Here is a 19,167-nt window from a genome sequence, read left to right as displayed (position 1 = left end):
AAACTTTATTTTGCTTAATCAACAGATTTTTCTGGTAGTCAAGAGTCAACACATTTATCACTTTCAGAATACTATGCATTACTTACTTTTCATGTTTATTGCTTCTTTTAGGTCTCCTCCAACTAGAAAGTGAGTTCTTTGAAGGCAGGGATCTTTGTTTTGTTCACTGACATCTTCCAAATATCTAGAACAGTGTCTGCAAATTAGAAGGTACTTGACACATGTTTGTTGCCTAAATGAATAAAAGAATGAATCACTGAATGAATGACATACAGAATATTCCACCAAATAGCAGAAGAATTCTCATTCTTCTCAAGCACACACAGAAGATGCTCCAGGATAGATTACATGTTAGGTCAAAAAACAAGTCTTAACACATTTAAGAAGACTGAAATCAAACCAAGAATCTTTCCAACCACAGTGGAATCAAACTAAAAATCAATAGCAGAAGAAAAACTGGAAAATTCACACATGTGTGGAACTTAAACAACATAATCTTAAATAACCAATGGGTAAAAGAGGAAGTAAAAGAGAAATTAGAAAACATCTTGAGACAAATGGAAACAAAAACATAACTTATCAAAACTTATGTGATGCAGTAAAAGCAATACTAAGAGGGAAGCTTATAATGATAAGTATCTATGCTAATTAAGAAGAAAGATCTCAAAATAAAAAACAACTTAACTTTATACCTCAAGGAACCATAAAAAGAACAAACTGAGCCCAAAGTTATCAGAAGGAAAAGAATAATAAAGATTTGAGCAGAAACAAATGAAATATAGAATAGAAAACAAGAAAAATTTGACAAAATGAAGAGGTGGTATTTTGAGAGTATAAACAAAATTGACAAGCTGGACTTACTAAAAAAAAAGAGAGAAGACTAAAATAAGTAAAATCAGAAGTGAAAAAGGAGACATTACAACTGATGTCACAGAAATAAAAAGGATCATAAAAGACTAGGATGAAAAACCGTACCCCAACAAACAGGATAACGTAGAAGAAATGGATAAATTCCTAGACATACAATCTACCAACACTGAATCATGAAGAAACTGAAAGTCTGAACAGATTGATAACTAATATGGAAACTGAATCAGTAATTTAAAAATTCCCAACAAAGAAAAGCCCAGGACCAGATGATTTCACTGGTGAATTATATCAAACATTTAAACAATGAATCATGGAACACTACATCAAAAACTAATGATGTAATGTATGGTGAGTAACATAACATAATAATAAAAAATAAATTAAATAAATAAAAATAAAAATAAATAAAGAAGAATTGATACCCATCTTTCTCAAACTCTTACAAAAAAAAATTGAAGAGAAGGAAACACTTCCAAAATTCATTTTATGAAACCAACATTGCCTTGCTACCAAAGCCAGACAAAGACAGGACACCACAAGAAAACTACAGGCCAATATCCCTGATGAACATAGATGCAAAAATCCTCAATAAAATATTGGCAAACTGAATTCAATAGCATGTTAAAAAGATCATATACCATGACCAGGTGATATTTATCCCTGCAAAGGATGGTTCAACATTCAAAAATCAATTAATATGATAGCCCATATTAATAGAATGAAGGAAAAAATTACATGATCCTGTCTCAATAGATATAGAAAGTGACAAAATTCAATACCCTTTCATGATAAAACCTCTCAACAAACAAAGGAAAGAAGAAAATGAACCTTGACATAACAAAGGCCATATTTGGAAATCCCATGGCTAATATCATACTCAACAGTGAAAACTTAAAGCTTTTCCTCCAAGATCAGAAACTAGTCAAGGATGTCCACTCTTGCCACTTCTATTATAGTACTTGAAGTCTTAGCCACAGCATTAGTCAAGAAACAGAAATAAAAGCTGTCAAAACTGGAAAGGAAGAAGTAAAATTGTCTCTGTTTGCAGATGACATGCTCTTATATGTAGAAAAGTCTAAAAACTTCATAAAAAATCTTTTGGAATAAATGGATTTAATAAAGCTAGAGGATACAAGCAACATATGAAAAACAGGAACTACCTGAAAAGGAAATTAAGGAAGCAATCCCATGTACAATAGCCTCAAAAAGAAGAAAATACTTAGTAATAAATTTAACTAAGGAAATGAAAGAAAACTACAAAATACTGATAACATAATTAAAGATACAGATAAATGGAAACATAAATGTGTTCATGAATTAGAAAACTTAATATTGTTAAAATTTCTACTCTGTCCAAAGCAATCTAGAGATGAAATTCCTATCAAATTCCAAATGGCATTTTTTACAGAAATGGAAGACAATTCTAAAATTCGTATGAATTCACAAAGGATCCTGGATAACTAAAAAATCTTGAGAAAGAACAAAATTGGAGTCATCACACTTTGTGATTTCAAAATATATTACAAAGCTACAGTAATTAAAACAGCATAGTACTGGCAAAAAGATAGACATATAAACCAATGGAACAGAATGGAGAGCCCAAAAGTAAATCCATGCATATACAGTTAAATGATCTTCAACAAGGGTGCCAAAAATACACAATAGAGATAGTCTCATCAACACATGATGTTAGGAAAACTGGATATTCACATGTGAAGGAATAAAATTGGACTTTTATCTTACATCATGTATAAAAATTAACTCCAAATGGATTACATTTCAATAAGACCTGAAATCATAAAACCCCTAGAAGAAAACAGGAGAAAACCTTCATGACATTGGTCTTGACAGTGGTTTCATGGATATGACACCAAAAGTTCAAGCAACAAAAGAAAAAAATAGACAATTGGGACTAAAAAGCTTCTGTACAGGAAATAAAATAAAAAAAAATCCACCAGGGTGAGAAGGCAATCTATTGGATAGGAGAAAATATTTGCAGATCATATATCTGATAAAGGATTAATTTCCAAAATATACAAGGAATTTTTACAACTCAATAGCAAAATAAAACAACAAAAACTAAAAACCTGATTTTTTTAATCAGCAAAGGCCTTGAATAGATTCCTCCAAAGAAGACAAATAGGTATATGAAAAGATATTCAACATCACTAATCATCAGGGAAGTACAAATCAAAACCACAATGACATACCATCTCACACCTGTCAGGATGATCAAAAAGATAGTAAGTGTTGGCAAGGATGTGAAGATATTGGACCCCTCACATGCTATAGGTCATAATGTAAAATGATGCAATCATTATGGAAATAGTAAGGACATTTCTTCACAAATTAAAAATAGAACTACCATCTTATCCAACAATCTCACTTCTGGGTATTTATCCAAAAGTATTAAAATCAGGATGTCAAAGAGGTATTAGTACTCCCGTGTTCACTGCAGCACTATTCACAATAGTCAAGATGTGGAAACAACCTAAATGTCCATCAACAGATGAATGGAGAAAGAAAATGTGGTATTCACATGCAATGGAAAATTATTCAGCCTCAAAAAAGAAAAAAGTTCTGCAATATGTGACAACATGGATGAACCTTGAGCATATTATGCTAAGTGAAATTAGCCATTTCCAGGACAAATACCGAATAACTCCACTTATATGAAGTACCTAAAATAGTTATGGTAACAGAGAGTGTAATGCTGGTTACAAGGAGCTGGGGGAGAAAAATAGGGAGTTGCTGTTCAATGGGTATAAAGTTTCAGTTATGCAAGGTAAATAAGCTCTAGAGATCTGGTGTACAACATCATGCCTATAGTTAATAATATATTGTACATTTAAACATTTATTAAGAAAGTAGATCTTGTGTTTAATATTAAATTGAGAATTTAATATTAAATTAAAAATTAAAAAAACTTACTTTAATTTTTTAAAAAGATTGGATGAATAGATTGCCCACTTATTGCACTGTGCTTAGGGAAATGTACAAAATACATAGAAGATACTGCCCTTGACTTGTAAAACTTACCATCTATTTATAATAGCAACTTGGACAGTGCTTAAATGGGTACTAGGTACTATTCTAAATATATCAACATATGTCAAATCATTTAAAATTCACAAAGACTCTATAAGGAGGGTGATATTAAAAATATTTATTAACAGGTACAACATGGGCACTGACCTGTGAGGACAGATAGGGAACATAGTGCTCGGGCGGCATCCTGGAGGCCCTCAACCGAGCAAACACTCCCTTACAGAATCAGGGGAGATCAAAGCTGCACTACGCAGTGGAGGAAGGGGAGGCATCCTGGGGGACTGAGGCTGCAGCTATTTATCAATCAAGGTGTTTTGACAAATGGTACACAGGTATATATGTCAGCTGAATAATAGCCCATGAGATTGGTCATATTATTATCCCTATCTCACAGATGAAGAAATGAGGCCCCAGAGTGTTGAATGAATGACTTGCACACAGCCATCAGGTGGAGGAGGTAATACTTGAATTTAGGCAGTCTGACACTAGATGGTATTCTAATTGCTGTGCTATACTGCCTCATATTTACGAAGAAAATAATTAGCTTTAAAAGCAATGAATGGTTATCCAGCAAATAATGGATTCCAGGCACCTTTCAAGACAAGATGTAGAAGGATTCAAAGATAAATTAAGTAAAATTTCAGAAAAGGTGATGGTTTTAGCAAGAAGTACTATGAGTCAGGCAAGATTTATCTTCAATAACCAAAGGTGAAAATTTACTGTTTGCACATATTATCTGAATAATTGCTCCAATTTTCCATTATGTTGTATCAAGACAGTGGTTTGGAAACAAGAATTTGTGAAGTTTCCAGTAACATCCCCAGGGATGCAGCAGTAATGGTTCCAACTGCACGTTGGCCAACTCTCTTTTCACTTTGGAAGCAGATGATTAGCCATGATTGGCGGCTATTGCTAATAACAACAGGAAAACTGGATCAGTCATGCCAGGAATTCTCCTAAATGCACAGTGGAGGAAAGCAGATAAAACCCTTCTCCTCTCGCTTTCTCCATTCCCTAATCTTCCCCTACTGTGGCACCCTTTCTGGAGCTGTGTTCCACTACCTGGTATTGACTTACCATAGAATGTGGCTCAGGATTTGTGTTCCAGGCTGAACAATGTTCACCTAAAATGGATCAGCACCACCATTCGGAAATAAAATGTGGCCATTGCTTTCCATTGCTAGATTAAACTTTTGTTATAGTTAAAACAGCAATTTGGGTTTACTGTATCTCGCTTTAAACCAGTTTAGGGTGATGATTGACTTAAGATGCTAAGGACACTGCCTTTCTTTCAATTGAAAGAGATAAAAAAAATACAGACATAATTTCTTATTAGTAGTTCCAAGACATTTTTAACAGAATATCATTATAACCCAAAGCTTAAGTTTATATTAGTCTTTGTGTTTCTCAAAAAGTAAGTAACACAAAAATCAGATGACTAATAATTTCAATACAATGAACAATCTGATCAACATTTAATAAACTAGAAAACAATACCAACTGGAGCTGAGAAACTAAATCCCATAACACCAGCTTTCATTTCAAATGATCTCCAAGTGGCTGCTAGCCAATTTGCCACATAAAAAAAGCCTGACACTTACTGGAAAACAGACTCCAACTATTTAAAAAAAAAGGAACACTCAGTAGAGAATAGACAATGTTGTGCTAAAAAGCTATGTTATTTTGCCAGAAAAAAATTCAATCTGTGTGCAAAATACCTCTTCCCATGTCTTTTGATCTGATGTAGCACTTGTCCAAATGGATGGGCTCCCTAAAGGGAAAACGCATTTCAAACATTGAGGAGCTCTAACAAATGCGGAGCACTCAATCTCAGGCTTAAATATCCCAAATGGTCTCTCGCTGGTAACATGAGAACAAAATCAGTGTTTCACTCAGAAAACAGCTTTCCTGGCTTTTCTCTTCTGTTCCATTTGTGCATTGATATGAAGATCAGAGTCATCGACTTGAATGTGATTTAGAATCTCAATGCAAACAATGAGACATTAAACACTTTCTGGTCCTCTAAAATCTGTATTCAGACTCTTCCCTTTTCAGGGTGTAATCACAATCCCATCAGTATTCGAGGGATTTGCGCACACAGACTGCCTCTGTCAAAATTGTACCAAGTTAATGCATTCAAACATAGCGTGGCTGTACAAATTATTGCCTTAGAAGGAGGATGTAACTTGGTATTTTGACATATGTTGTTTTATACGAAACACAATATCTTTTTTTTTTAAACTTTTTAGTTTCAACTTAGGCACTTAAAGATTTGGAAAATGAAATTAAAGAAAAGAAAAAAACAAGCATGGAAATAATGATCTAAAGTCTCAAAGAAAGGAAAGCAGAGACCAATATCACCACCAAAGTTGGTGATTTTCATGGCCATGACACATTGGCCATGAAAAAGGAGCGAAGACTTGAGTCCTGAAGTACAAAGACTTTGGACTTCTTGTCTTTTCAAACTGATAAATAATGTTGTAAACATTTATTCATTTCTTGAGATTTAACAACATATATTGCTTTCTTTCATCACTTTGCCAATTTACTTCAAAGAAAATTACTACTTCAAGCTCTTCATAAATCCTACAACCTCTATATGCTTAGTTTCCTCATGGGTAAAATGAGAATAACGATGTGCTTAGTTTGTGGGGTTGGTGTGAGGGTTAGAAATAATATATGAAAATCACCTAATGGTGCCTGCAACATAATGGAAGCCGTCACCATTATTACTACCCAAAAGCTACATCCCTGGACATGTAAATTGGAATAAAACACTGAGGCAGTTTTCATACGAATTCACACATAACACATTTTCTTGCAGATTCAAAATAATTGAGGTAAATGTTAGAACATTTATTTGAATTATCAAGATACATAAATCATTCCAATTTTCCACTTTACATGTCCAGATATGGCTTTTGTACATAGCCCTAGAGTAATCCAGAGAGTTTTGAAACTTCACCCATTACTGAAAGCCCTCAGCATTGGTTAACCAACCGTGATACATAGCTGCCAATAGACTGCAGGACAAGCTCTGTTTATTAGTATGTTTGCTTCCTCAGATATCAAAAAACAAGAAAACTAATCCAATATATGGTTGTAACAACTATCCCTCATGATTTAAATCAGTAAATTTGACAACGGGCCATTTTCGGAAACATCTTTGTTTGAGTACATTTAATATAAAGTTCTAAGGCATCCTAAAAAAAATTTACAGAGGGCACCTGGGTGGCTCAGATGGTTAAGCATATGCCTGCAGCTCAGGTCATGATCCCAGGGTCCTGGGGTCGAGCCCCGCATCGGGCTCCTGGCTCAGCGGGGAGCCTGCTTCCCTCTCTCTCCCTCTCTCTCCTGTATCTCTGTGTCTCAAGTGAATAAATAAAATCTTTAAAAAATATTTACAGGACAAAATAAAATCTGTGAAAAAACTAAAGACAAAAATAACTTTTCCTACCTAAAATTAAAAATACATATATATCCTGTGTTTTGGTCTCTTAGAATAATCCTAACACCAGTTGTTCAGGAAAAGGGAAATGTAGTAAAACCTCCTTAAAAAATGATGGAAGGGTTTTTTTGTTTTGCTTTGTTTTTAAGATTTTATTTATTTATTTGACACAGAGAGAGGGAGAGCGAAAGAATGAGAGAGAGAGAAAGAGAGAGAGATCACATGAGCAGGGGGGAGGGGCAAAGGGAGAGGGAGAATCAGGCTCCCTGCTAAGCAAGGGAGCCCTACACTGGGCTCAATCCCAGGACCCTGTGATTATGACCTGAGCCAAAGGCAGACGCTTAACCGAATAAGCTACCCATGCTTAAGCGAGTAAGCCACCCACGTGCCACAAGGATGGAAGGTTTGAAAAGAATATACAATTGCCTTTTAAGTGTAGGTATTACTTATCAAGTTAAGTTGTTTAAAAGCTATAAAATACTGTGCACATATGAAAGGATACTGAATAAAATTTGGGATCTGAAAATTACAAACTCTATATTTATAGCCTAAAAATAATATCAGAGCAGCAGCATGATGTTAGGGAATTTGCACTGAACCGAAATCAGAATGTTTGGAAACTGTTTCCTAATAAGGCACTGAGCAATCCTTAGGGCTTCATATATTCTTCTCTACAAAATGAGAGTATCAGACTAAATTGGACTCCCTTTAACACTTATAACTATAACATTCTATGGCTCCTTTACCATGCAACTTACCTTTGGTCTGGGTTAAACAATCATAATATAAATTTAATTTTAGGAACACAATTATTCTCATGAATATTTTGGGCTATGTTGGGACTCCCTGGATTTTGTCACCAGACATAAAACAAGTGAGGAAGCTCAGCTCTATAACACTGGGACCAATGATGATGGAAAACAGACAAGCTCAGAGGAAAAAAAAAGGAGCTCAAAGGGAAAAGGCAGTATAACTGGGGCAGGTCAGACAGGAACCATCAAAAAGGAATATGTTATTGTCCAGAGGCAAGTCAGCTTATACACATTAGTCTTTTTTTGTACATGTAGGTCATATTAGTCTTGTAAAGAGATTTTATTTGGTAGATATTGGGGAAATCTCTTAAAAAACCAGGTAATAAAAAAGCAGATTTGACTTTGAACTCTTGAGTTAGTCTGAGAACCAGCAAGCAATCCCAAACATGACTGTTAAATGAGTGATCCAATCAACCCATTAAGGATCTATTAGAGTAACACCCTGTTAAGTGTAGAGACCAGTTACCAAACAAAATCAATTCAAGTTAATTCAAATGATCAGATAGTATAACTACTACTTACCAAGTAATCTACTTCAAATTTTGACACTTGAGACCCTTATGCATCATATCTTTCCCATGTAGTTTACCTTATATTTTTATATCTGATATTCCCATTTGAACTAGGTGATTGATTGTTAGACTTAAGAAAAGTCAAAGAACAAGACAGAGTTACAAGAGAAGACAAACATCTGAGCTACCATGATATAATGACAATGAAATGGAATCAAGTGTAAAGGAGCCTTCTGCTTAGAGGTTAGACAGATGTATAGTCTTCAAGGTAAAAGAGAATTCAGGGAGCATCTAATCCATCCCTTTTGTTTTACATACATACCTAACTATCCAACACCATGCTTTCAGAGATAAGCTTTCACTGGTATCTTTTGGCCTTGACTGTTAAGTTACCATAGCCATCCAATAACTCTTACCACTTGTCATAGAAGTACTAAGAGGTACCTAAAGGAAATTCCTGCAGCCATAGCCATTTTGTTCCTTAGCCCACATAACAAGCACAGGGTAGCTAGGGAAAGAGGCTGACCAACATCCATGGATAGATCATCTTGTTACCTGCAACAAGTGACTGCAAGGTTTCCCTCTGATGAACACTCACATATGACATAAATATTCTCTATGTCACTGTATTATTCAGGATTCTCCAGAAAAACAGAACCAACAGAATGTGTGTATGTGTGTGTGTGTGCATGTGTATCACATACACTATCCATGTGATTCTCTCATTGAAAGAAAAAGAATTATAAGGAATTGGCTCAAACAATTATGGGAGCTAAGTCCCACCATCTGCTTTCTGCAAGAAAGCAGTTCTTGGTTTCCTTAGAGACCAAGGAAAGCTGGTGATATAGTTCCAGTCTAAGTCTAAGGCCCTGAAAATCAGGAGAGCCAGGGGCCGTGAGTCATGATCCAAGTGCAGAAAACACTCAATACCCATCTGAAAAACATTCAGGCAGACAGAGTGATTTCTCTCTTACCCCATCTTTTATTCTATTCAGGCTTCCAGTGGATTAGACGAGGCCCACCCACCTTGAGGAGAGCAAATACTTGACTCAGTCTACCAATTCAAATGTTAATCTCTTCCAGAAACACTCTCACAAACATCCAGAATGGCCCAATCAGTTTGACACATAAAATTAACCCTAACAGTCCCCATTAACGATCCCATTAACAAATTAACAATAACAGTCTCATTCCAACAGTCCTATTCATATACTCTTTCCCCAGACCTTTTTTCTCACCAGTCCTCCAATCTAGTGGCTTCTAAGTTTCTGATCATCTAACCAAACTATTAAATATTTGCCTTGTAATCACCTTTGCTTAGCCATCTTTTCAGGCAAGTATAACAAAATGTTCAAAATTCTGCCCTCAGGGCTCAGAGGACATTAGTGCTAGAGTAGTTGACCCTTAGTTGTATCAACATATTATGCAGACCTATCTGTAAACAAATATTTTTTTCTCTCTGTCAGTTAATCATAGGGAAGGCCCCATGAGGCCATAGGTACAGATGGAAGGACAGGCATCAATGCAGCAGGAGTAGAGGCTTGAACATCTGAACCACCTGCTCATGTCACTTACATATGCTTTCAGGACATGCTCAAACCTGATGACCTCATATACCCACTTCTACAGGATGAGATACTTCTACTGCCCAAGCCAAATTCATGACTTTGGTAGTCACATGACACAGTTCACAGTGGTCAATTTAGGCCCCATAGTCTTCTACAAAGGAGACTAATTAGCAGAAGATGGCATGGAAGTTTTTCTCAAAAGCCTCTACTTAAACCTTTGCATTCAGCTGCCTAAAGATTTACAGGAATATGGAGGATCCCATGGGACATTTTAGGGGTGGGACCTGAAGGTTACATTTAAGACTGTACCCACATTGGTCAAAACTCACTTTCAAGGTTCTACTGAACTACGAGAGTGTCCGATAAATGTAGTTTAACTCCCTCCTCTCCACCCTACAAACATAAACAGCCCTCCCAAAGACAAACAAAAATAATGCAATCTATCAGTAGTTTGAAATGTGATACCTGGATCTGCAGCAACAGAATTACTAGGGAACTAATTCCCATGCCACATACTGGAATTACTAAATCTAAATCTCTGGAAATGAGACTCGGCAATTCATGTTCTAACAAGTCCTCCATGAGATTCAGATGCACGCCAAAGTTTAGGAATTACCAGTCTGGAACTAAACAAGGAATAACACCGAATGTCACATTATCTCAGAACTTTCCATCCCCCACTTCCTGACTCTCAGAAATAAGAAATAATCCCCTTGCCTACTCAACTCTTTACAACCTTTTGTTTAGCTATCCTAACCCTAGGAGGAAGACCTGGTAGGAATTCTTCTGCAAGGACCAGCATCCTCTTTAGTTTCTGCTTACCTGGAGGGAAAGGGGGCTCTTTTTATGCTTCAAGATATATAACATTCTTCCAGTGACAGCCACCAAGATCTGTTTTCTTAATGCAGAAATGAGTTCAGACTAAGTTTAATAATATCTGTCATGGGTGGTATAATTTTAAAATCTAAAGATTTAAGAAGGAATAAAGGCTGGTCATCGCAAAGTCGCAGGGCAAAAATCTCAATTACTCTAAAATTTCATATTCTGTTGCCTTAATTTAAAAAATCAGCCTAAATCACCTCTGCAAATTTTTTTAATTAAGTTGTGGTCTCTAAGCTATAATGACTTTGAACTATATTATATATCTTGAAGTTCAAAGTGAAGATTACTTGTGAATATTAATTTGAATTCATTTTAATTTTCATTAGCTTTTTCATTAATAAATTCAATAATACAAAATTGACCTTTCATACTTGAGAAGCAATTAAATTTTATTAAATTATGATTTTGCATGTTTTAGTTTGGTAGCTAGATTGATGTATACCATAAGTTTTTGTTCAAAGGACTCGATTTTTTGAGTAAGTAAACTGTTCTCTGGATATAAATTGGGAATTAAACTGTACAAAGTTTTTTAAAGATTTATTTGAGTGAGAGAGAGAGCATGCATGCACACACAAGTGGGGGCAGGGGCAGAGGGAGGGAATCTTCAAGCCGACTCCCCACTGAGCAGTTGGAGCCCACCATGGGGCTCAATCCCAGGACTCATGAGATCATGACCTAAGCCAAAACCAAGAGTCAGATGCTTAGCTGACTGAGCCACCCAGGTGCCCCAAGCTATACAAAGTTTTCAGAAATCTTTTGGTTCCCAAATAGTCATTAACTAATTAGTATTGTAGTAAAACTGAAAAGTTGACGTGATCAATTCATAATTTACAGGAATGATTCACTAACCCATGAACTCATGTCTTCTATATTTTAGAAAGATCATATGTGTTGGTTATTTATTGCTATATAACAAATTACCCCAATATTTAGAAGCTTAAAATAATAAAGACTTACTATTTTGTAATTTCTGTGGGTTAGGAATTCAGGAGTGGCTTAGCTGGATAGTCCTGCTCAAGGTCTCCAAGGAGGTATAATCAAGAAGGCAGCCACTGTTATCTGAAGACCTGATGAGGGGAGGATACACCTTCAAGGTAACTCATGTGGTTCTACAAGGCACTACTTCCTCACTGTTGGTTGCAGAACTCCATTTCTCGCCGCAGGCCTTTCCATGGCTGCCTGAGTATACATTTCACATGTTAGCTGGCTTCTCCCAAAGTGATTGATGAGAGAGAGGTGGGAGCAAGCACCCTGCACAGAAACCACAGCCTTGTATCCCCTAATCTTGGAAATTACTTAGCCTCACCTCTGCCATATGATACTGGTCACAGAGGCCAAACCTAGTACATTGTGGAAGGGATCACCACAAGGGTAGGAATAAACTGGGAGCCATGATCTAGCCATGACAGACAGCCTAACTACAGGATTTGGCAGACTGAATATTTTTCACACAATAGTCTGTACCTAAGATAATTATTTTACTATATATATACAATTCTAAAATGTAATCCAGTTCATGCCTAGGTATATTCTGGAAATATATTTCTGAAGAATTTTGTATGTATAAAATATTTGTCAATGTCTGTTTTTCACACCTGTTCTCCTTCATAGACTGTGAATTCATCAGGAAAGATGCTCTTTCTTATATATATTTTTATTTATAGCTCCTTGAACAATGGCTGAGATAAAGGTGCTTAGTAAATACTCATTACTTGTGCTGAATTGTCTTATATTTTAATTCTCAAAGTTTACTTTTTCCTTATTTTTTTAATTAAGGTTTAACTTACATAAAATAAAATACACAGACCTTAAGTGTTTATTTCAATAAACGTTGGCAACTGCATACACCTATGTCACCCCAAACAAGACACAGAACACTTCCATCACCCCTGAAAATTACCATGTGCCCATTTCCAGTCATTTCCTTCTTCCCCTTCCACTCTCACACAATAACTTCCTGATTTTTTTGTCACCTTACATTAGTTTTACCTGTTCTTGAGTTTCATACAAATGAATAATTTTGTGCCAAATACTATATACTTATTCACTGGATTTTTTTGCTTAACATTTATTTTTGAGACACATATTGTTATTCCACGTATAGGTAGTTCATTCCTATTTATTGCTGTGTAATATTCTAATGTATGAATATGTCTCAATTTGGTATCAATTCTCCTCTTTCAGGACATTTGGATTGTTTTCATGTTTGACTATTATAAATAAAGCTACTGTGAATATCCTTTCATAATTTCTTTTGGTGGAAACATGATTCTATTTCTCTTGGGTAAATACCAGGCAGTGGAATTGCTGGATGCCATTGTTTTTAATTAATCGAAAGGCTTCTTTGTCTTCCAGTCTGTTTAGGAACTTAAGACCTAATTTTTAAAAAAAATACATCAGTTCCAACTCCCAAAGAAAATGGTGAGCAAGCAGAAGTAGAAATACTAGTTTTCACACTAAGTTTCTTGAAGGAATAAGAGCAATAGACAGAATACTTATGTATGAAGTTTGTTTATAAGGTTGTGTAATGAGGGTGATAGACATTGGGGAGGGTATGTGCTATGGTGAGTGCTGTGAATTGTGTAAGACTGTTGAATCACAGATCTGTACTTCTGAAACAAATAATACATTATATATTAAAAAAAAAAAAAGAAGAAGAAGAAGAAGAAGAAGCAGCTAGCAGGAGGGGAAGAATGAAGGGGGGGAAACCAGAGGGGGAGACGAACCGTGAGAGACTATGGACTCTGAGAAAGAAACTGAGGGTTCTAGAGGGGAGGGGGTGGGGGGAGGGGTTAGCCTGGTGATGGGTATTAATGAGGGCATGTACTGCATGGAGCACTGGGTGCTATACGCAAACAATGAATCATGGAACACTACATCAAAAACCAATGATGTAATGTATGGTGATTAATACAACATAATAAAAAAAATAAAAAAACAAAATAAAATAACCAAGACATAGAAAAAAAAATTTTAAGGTTGTGGAATGAATTCTCCACACTACCTCTGCAACATTCAAAGCCTGGAAGATACAAGAGAGCAGTGCATTGAGGGAAAGCAAGGAAACAACAAAGTATGACAGCATAGACAGAAGTGGGCCTGTTCTCTGTTCTCCTTAGGGATAGACCCCAGTCAGGGGCAACTCTTTCAAAGCCATCTTGCTTATCTCCCATTTCCAGGCCTTTTGACAAAATGTCCTCCTTCTTGTCATCCATATGCCTCTCAGAACACCGTATCAGTCTACTTACTTATTCATGTATTTAACAAATACTTAGTGAACATTTGCTATTTACCAGCAACTGTTCTGGGAGCTAGGGGGAAAAAAAGCAGACAAAAATCCCTGCCCTCAGGTAGTTAAATATATTTGCATACGTATGATCAAAATATATATTTCATTTGCATTTTGTTTTTTCACCTAATGGATCAGAATCTTAATATACTTAAATACATTGGAATATTGGATCTAGTACCTGCCACAGCATCTCTCCCATAACAGGTGCTCATTCCATGTCTGTCGAATGCATGAATGAACAAATGTCCCCAAATTTTAAGGCTGAAATTGTGATTATTAGGTAATAAAGATTCATTAGGTAAGTGCATAGTGTATGTATAAATATATATATTGGACTTTCCAGGAGGCAGCTCAGTAATATATTCAGTAATTCTGTACCAAAACCTCTCCGGAAGTAATTGGGGTATACTACAATTTTGCCACAGAATACATGATCTCAATCTCAGCTAAAGATGAAGTTCACTTTTCCAAGAAAAGTTAGGCCATTTTCAGAATGAAACTAAAAAGCAAATTCAACTTAATAATGTAAGACATTTATCAATAGCTTAGTAACGCCAAACCAAATTACTCTATACTTGGCTTGTGGTTAAACCTTTAGCACAAATATATTTCTAGATACAAAGGGAAAATAGCATTTTACAAAATTCACCTGATTAAAAAAAAAAATCACGTCTGAAAATCATTCATCTAAGAAAGCTGCAAACCCCAGGCTTGCAAGGTCATGCTGCTTTCAAAGTGAATGGGATCAAAGGGTTTAAAGAACACAAGAAATACTTTCAGACAGGAAGACACCACATCAAGAGGCTATCACAAGTGACCGCTGTGAGAGGATGAATCATCATCCCTAAACTAAGCTGTTCATACACAACTTTATTTCAACTTTTTTTGATGATAAAAGTTAACACTTGTCCATTGTAGAAAAAATCAAGCACATAAAGTTATAAAGAAAAATATTTAAATCACCAGCCGTAATAATAACTGATAATGTTGGTGCATTTCCTCCTGATCTATTTTCTCTGCATATGCTTCAGTTAGTTCAGCTCTTCCATATGTAAAAATTCTGACTGCTTCTTGTATTGAAAACTGTAACACAAGCCTTTCCCCTAGTTTATTACAAATATTTCATTATACATTCTTTTAGTGACTACATAATATTTTGTCTCTTTCCCTATTTTGACTACTGACGTTATTTTCATTTTTCACTATTTTAAATTAATGCTATATGAAATGTTTCTGGAATTTGAGGAATTTGTTGCTTGTATTGGCTTTTAGAGATTGGGTAGGCAATTCAGGTTTTTCACTTAGGGTTTATCCTCAGGAGTGAAATTAAGCAGTATACTTTGCCAATTACTATACAGCCTCATAAATCTGATACGTAAAGAGATAGCCACTCTCATGTATATAATATTCTCTGAAAACCAATTCCAACCTAATGAACCTCAGTGATCGACACCAGGATTTGATATAGATCCAGGTTTTATATTTTCATCTTTTAATACATAATTTAACCCCACTAAATTCTGTAATAATTTTTATAGATATGTCAATATTCTCTAAAAGGCAGTAAATGTCCTTTTTCTGGTTCTTAGAGTACATGGCTTTTTTTTTAAAACCTGAATTTATTAGATGCAGAAACATTTCAATGGGCAAAAGATAAATGCTGAACTTAAATATTTCATCTCATTAATTTCAATTGTTTCCAATCAAATGAAAAGATACTTTCTCTTAAATCTAAATTAGTTTAATTAAAGTCTAATTTGTTAATAGAGGTCCATGTATCTCCCTATTCAGGACACAGTGAAGCTAAATACCTATCCCTACAGACTGAAGAAAGCATATCTGCTGAAGCTTCCATTTTGTATTCTTAAACTACACCAAAACCCTAAATTGCCCCAACTCTTTAAACAGAAGAATCATGAAGAGAGCATAACACGCACCAGAAAGAAGAGTTAATGGCAAAATAAGAGAGATGAGCACACAAACACATCTAGACCAAAATCTTAAGATATTTTTCAGATCCAATTCCAACAAGTTAGAGGCAATGGAAAGTACTTTTTGGGGTCATGTTTCCTAGGACTTCATGATAGTCTTAATGCCTGGACTTTAAGGAATACTTGTGAATATAATGGACTCATTTAGAACATGTGATAAAAGACTAAAACATGTAGGAATCAAACCCAAAAGCCTTTTTAAACAAACGTTAAGGACTGAAATGAAATGCTGATATCAAAACATGATTATAGGTAAAATTACAATAAATTGTCTGTCTGGTCATGGATGAATAATAATGAAACAGTTAAGAAGATTAGAAGATAAAACCCAGTTGTATGACTTCAGGCAGATATGAAAGATAGCTATATACATAGGTGTTCCTAAATATCTCTTTTAATTTCGGTGCCAGATGGATTTTTTGTAAGGAAATCATTCCACATTCCACTGTATCAAAGGCAGAACTACAAAGTCAGAATGAATACAGTCATTCCTAACTGTTTTGCTTTATAATTTACAAGAAGTTGCTTTGTGTTTTCTCTTTCTCTCTCTCTCTCTCTCTCCTTTTGTTTTTAGACAAACACTGAGAACCAGCTCTGTTCTGAGGTAAGTAAACTGCTGGGTACTAAGGCTACAAACTGGGTAAAATGTAATTTCTTCCTTCAAGGCATTTATTATCTAGCACTGTTTAAGAGCATAAAATAATAGCTGCACTATAACCAATGGGGTACTGTCATATATATATTTTAGCAAATGTCCATTTTATCTTTTGGTACAGACATAAATAAATCAATCCATACAGACATTATCTCACTTCATGTCCACAACAACCCCAGGTAATAAATATTATTGTTCCCATTCAATAGATAAGTTAACACAAGCTTGCATACAGTCATGAGGCAAGTACCAAAAAGAGCCAAGATTCTAGTCAAAGCTCCATTGTGACTGTAAGCCATAATACTTGAGATTCAGATAATTACCCCAGTTCATTTTGCATGTGGAGACAAATCACCCTTTTGACACTGGAACTACTAAAGTTGAAGATATCTTGAGAAATAATGTAATTAAGTGGCTTTGATCACTGGGACACATAAAAACAGCACTTCTTCAAAACGATTATTTTCTTCCCACTTAGCTCCTTCTCCATGTTCTACTATCAGCTGAAGAATTTACTCCCATGGTTATCCCCCTCTCTCCTGAACTAATACATCTCCTTTACCTATTGCTACATTTCTTGGTCCTATTCACAGTGAAAGTTTTTCCGTCTTCATTTCTGATTCCCCTTACAACAATTTCTAATCGGGCTTTCATTCAAAGTACTACAATTCATTTGCTCCCGTCAAGAACCAGTGGACAACTCTATGTTCTCATCATATTGCCACTCAGGTGCCTTCAGCAAAGTTGTTCATGCTTTCTTGACTCACCTTCCTTGCTTTCCTTCCATGACATAGCTCTGCCTAGTCTCACTATATCCACACGTCTTTTCCCATCTCCCTTGATGGCGTCTGCATTAAATATTAATGACTTATTTATTGGTCCTGAGTTTTCTACCTTTCTTAGTCTATACCCTTATTCTATATAATGTCATCAAAATCTTTATTTTGTTGGCTACCAAATTTATATCTCCCAAAGACCTCCCATCTGAGTACCAGACATATATAGCTAAATGTGTACTTGACATTTCCACTTTGGCTACTGAAAGAGCATCTTGATTCCCATTAACTTCTTCCCCAAAACATACTTTTTGCCTTAGCTTTCCCATTTCAGAGCATGACACCATAATCTTATGTAGTAGCTAAATAAAAATCTAGGCAGCCCATTCATATTTCCCATTTTTCCTGCATTCAACCCAGCAGCAAATAACATCAATTATATCTCCAAAGTGAAGTTTGAATTTTTCTACTTTTTTCCATCTCCATTCTTACCACTCTTGTCTAAAACACTGTATATATCCCATGGGGCACCTGGGTGGCTCAGTGAGTTAAGCATTCTACTCTTGGTTTCAACTCAGGTCATGATTTCAGGGTCATGAGAATGAGCCCCAGGTGGGGCTCTGCAGTCAGTGGGGCATCTGCTTGGGATTCTCTCTCTCTCTCCCCCTCTGTCCCTCCCCCCAAAAAATAAATAAATAAAATCTTAAAAAATAAATAAGTAAATAAAATAAAAAATAAAACACTATATACATATGACAGATATATATACGTATATATGTACATATAAATTACAGATTCTTATTGTAGCTTTCCGTCTGACCTTACCACTCTGCTTAAGCCCTCTCCCTCTATTCCCCCCCAAAAAACCAATTAATTTGGTCATATTTATTGAAAATATACCATCAGTTGTAGATAAAAAATGACAAAAATCCCAACCCCCGTAGAACTTCCATTCCAGTGGGAACAGCACACAATAAACAAAAAGTAAATATATATAGTATGTTAGATGATGATAAGTGCTAAGGAGAAAAAGTAAGCAAACAAAGGCAATGGGAAATGCTGGGAGAGAGTAAGTCATAACATAAATAGAATAGTTGGGTCCATTCTTGATACAACAAACCAGTTAAAATTTCTTTTGGTATAAATTGGTTCATATCCTAGCACACCTTAAAAATCTTCTAATGAGTCACGTTAAGCCTAGAGTAAAATCTAAAAATCCATACTTTGGTCTAGAAGACTTTCATACTCTCTCTCCAGCCTGCCATTCCAACCACTCCTATATCACTAGACTCCACACAGCTCCATTCAGCGTC

At 35.5% G+C, this 19,167-nt stretch overlaps 1 protein-coding gene across 1 annotated transcript in view; it reads right to left on the bottom strand.

The window, feature by feature from the left end:
- ZPLD1 (zona pellucida like domain containing 1) overlaps window positions 1–19,167 on the bottom strand; it is a 211,316-nt gene that overhangs the window by 120,727 nt on the left and 71,422 nt on the right. The gene's annotated exons all lie outside the window — the stretch shown is intronic.

Source organism: Callorhinus ursinus, unplaced genomic scaffold, assembly GCF_003265705.2.
Source record: "Callorhinus ursinus isolate GAN/ISIS: 27379988/994484 unplaced genomic scaffold, GSC_fseal_2.0 scaffold1, whole genome shotgun sequence".
NCBI classification, from domain to species: Eukaryota; Metazoa; Chordata; class Mammalia; order Carnivora; family Otariidae; genus Callorhinus; species Callorhinus ursinus.
Note: the sequence above shows the minus strand (reverse complement) of the source record. Positions and strands in the feature narration are given on the sequence as shown.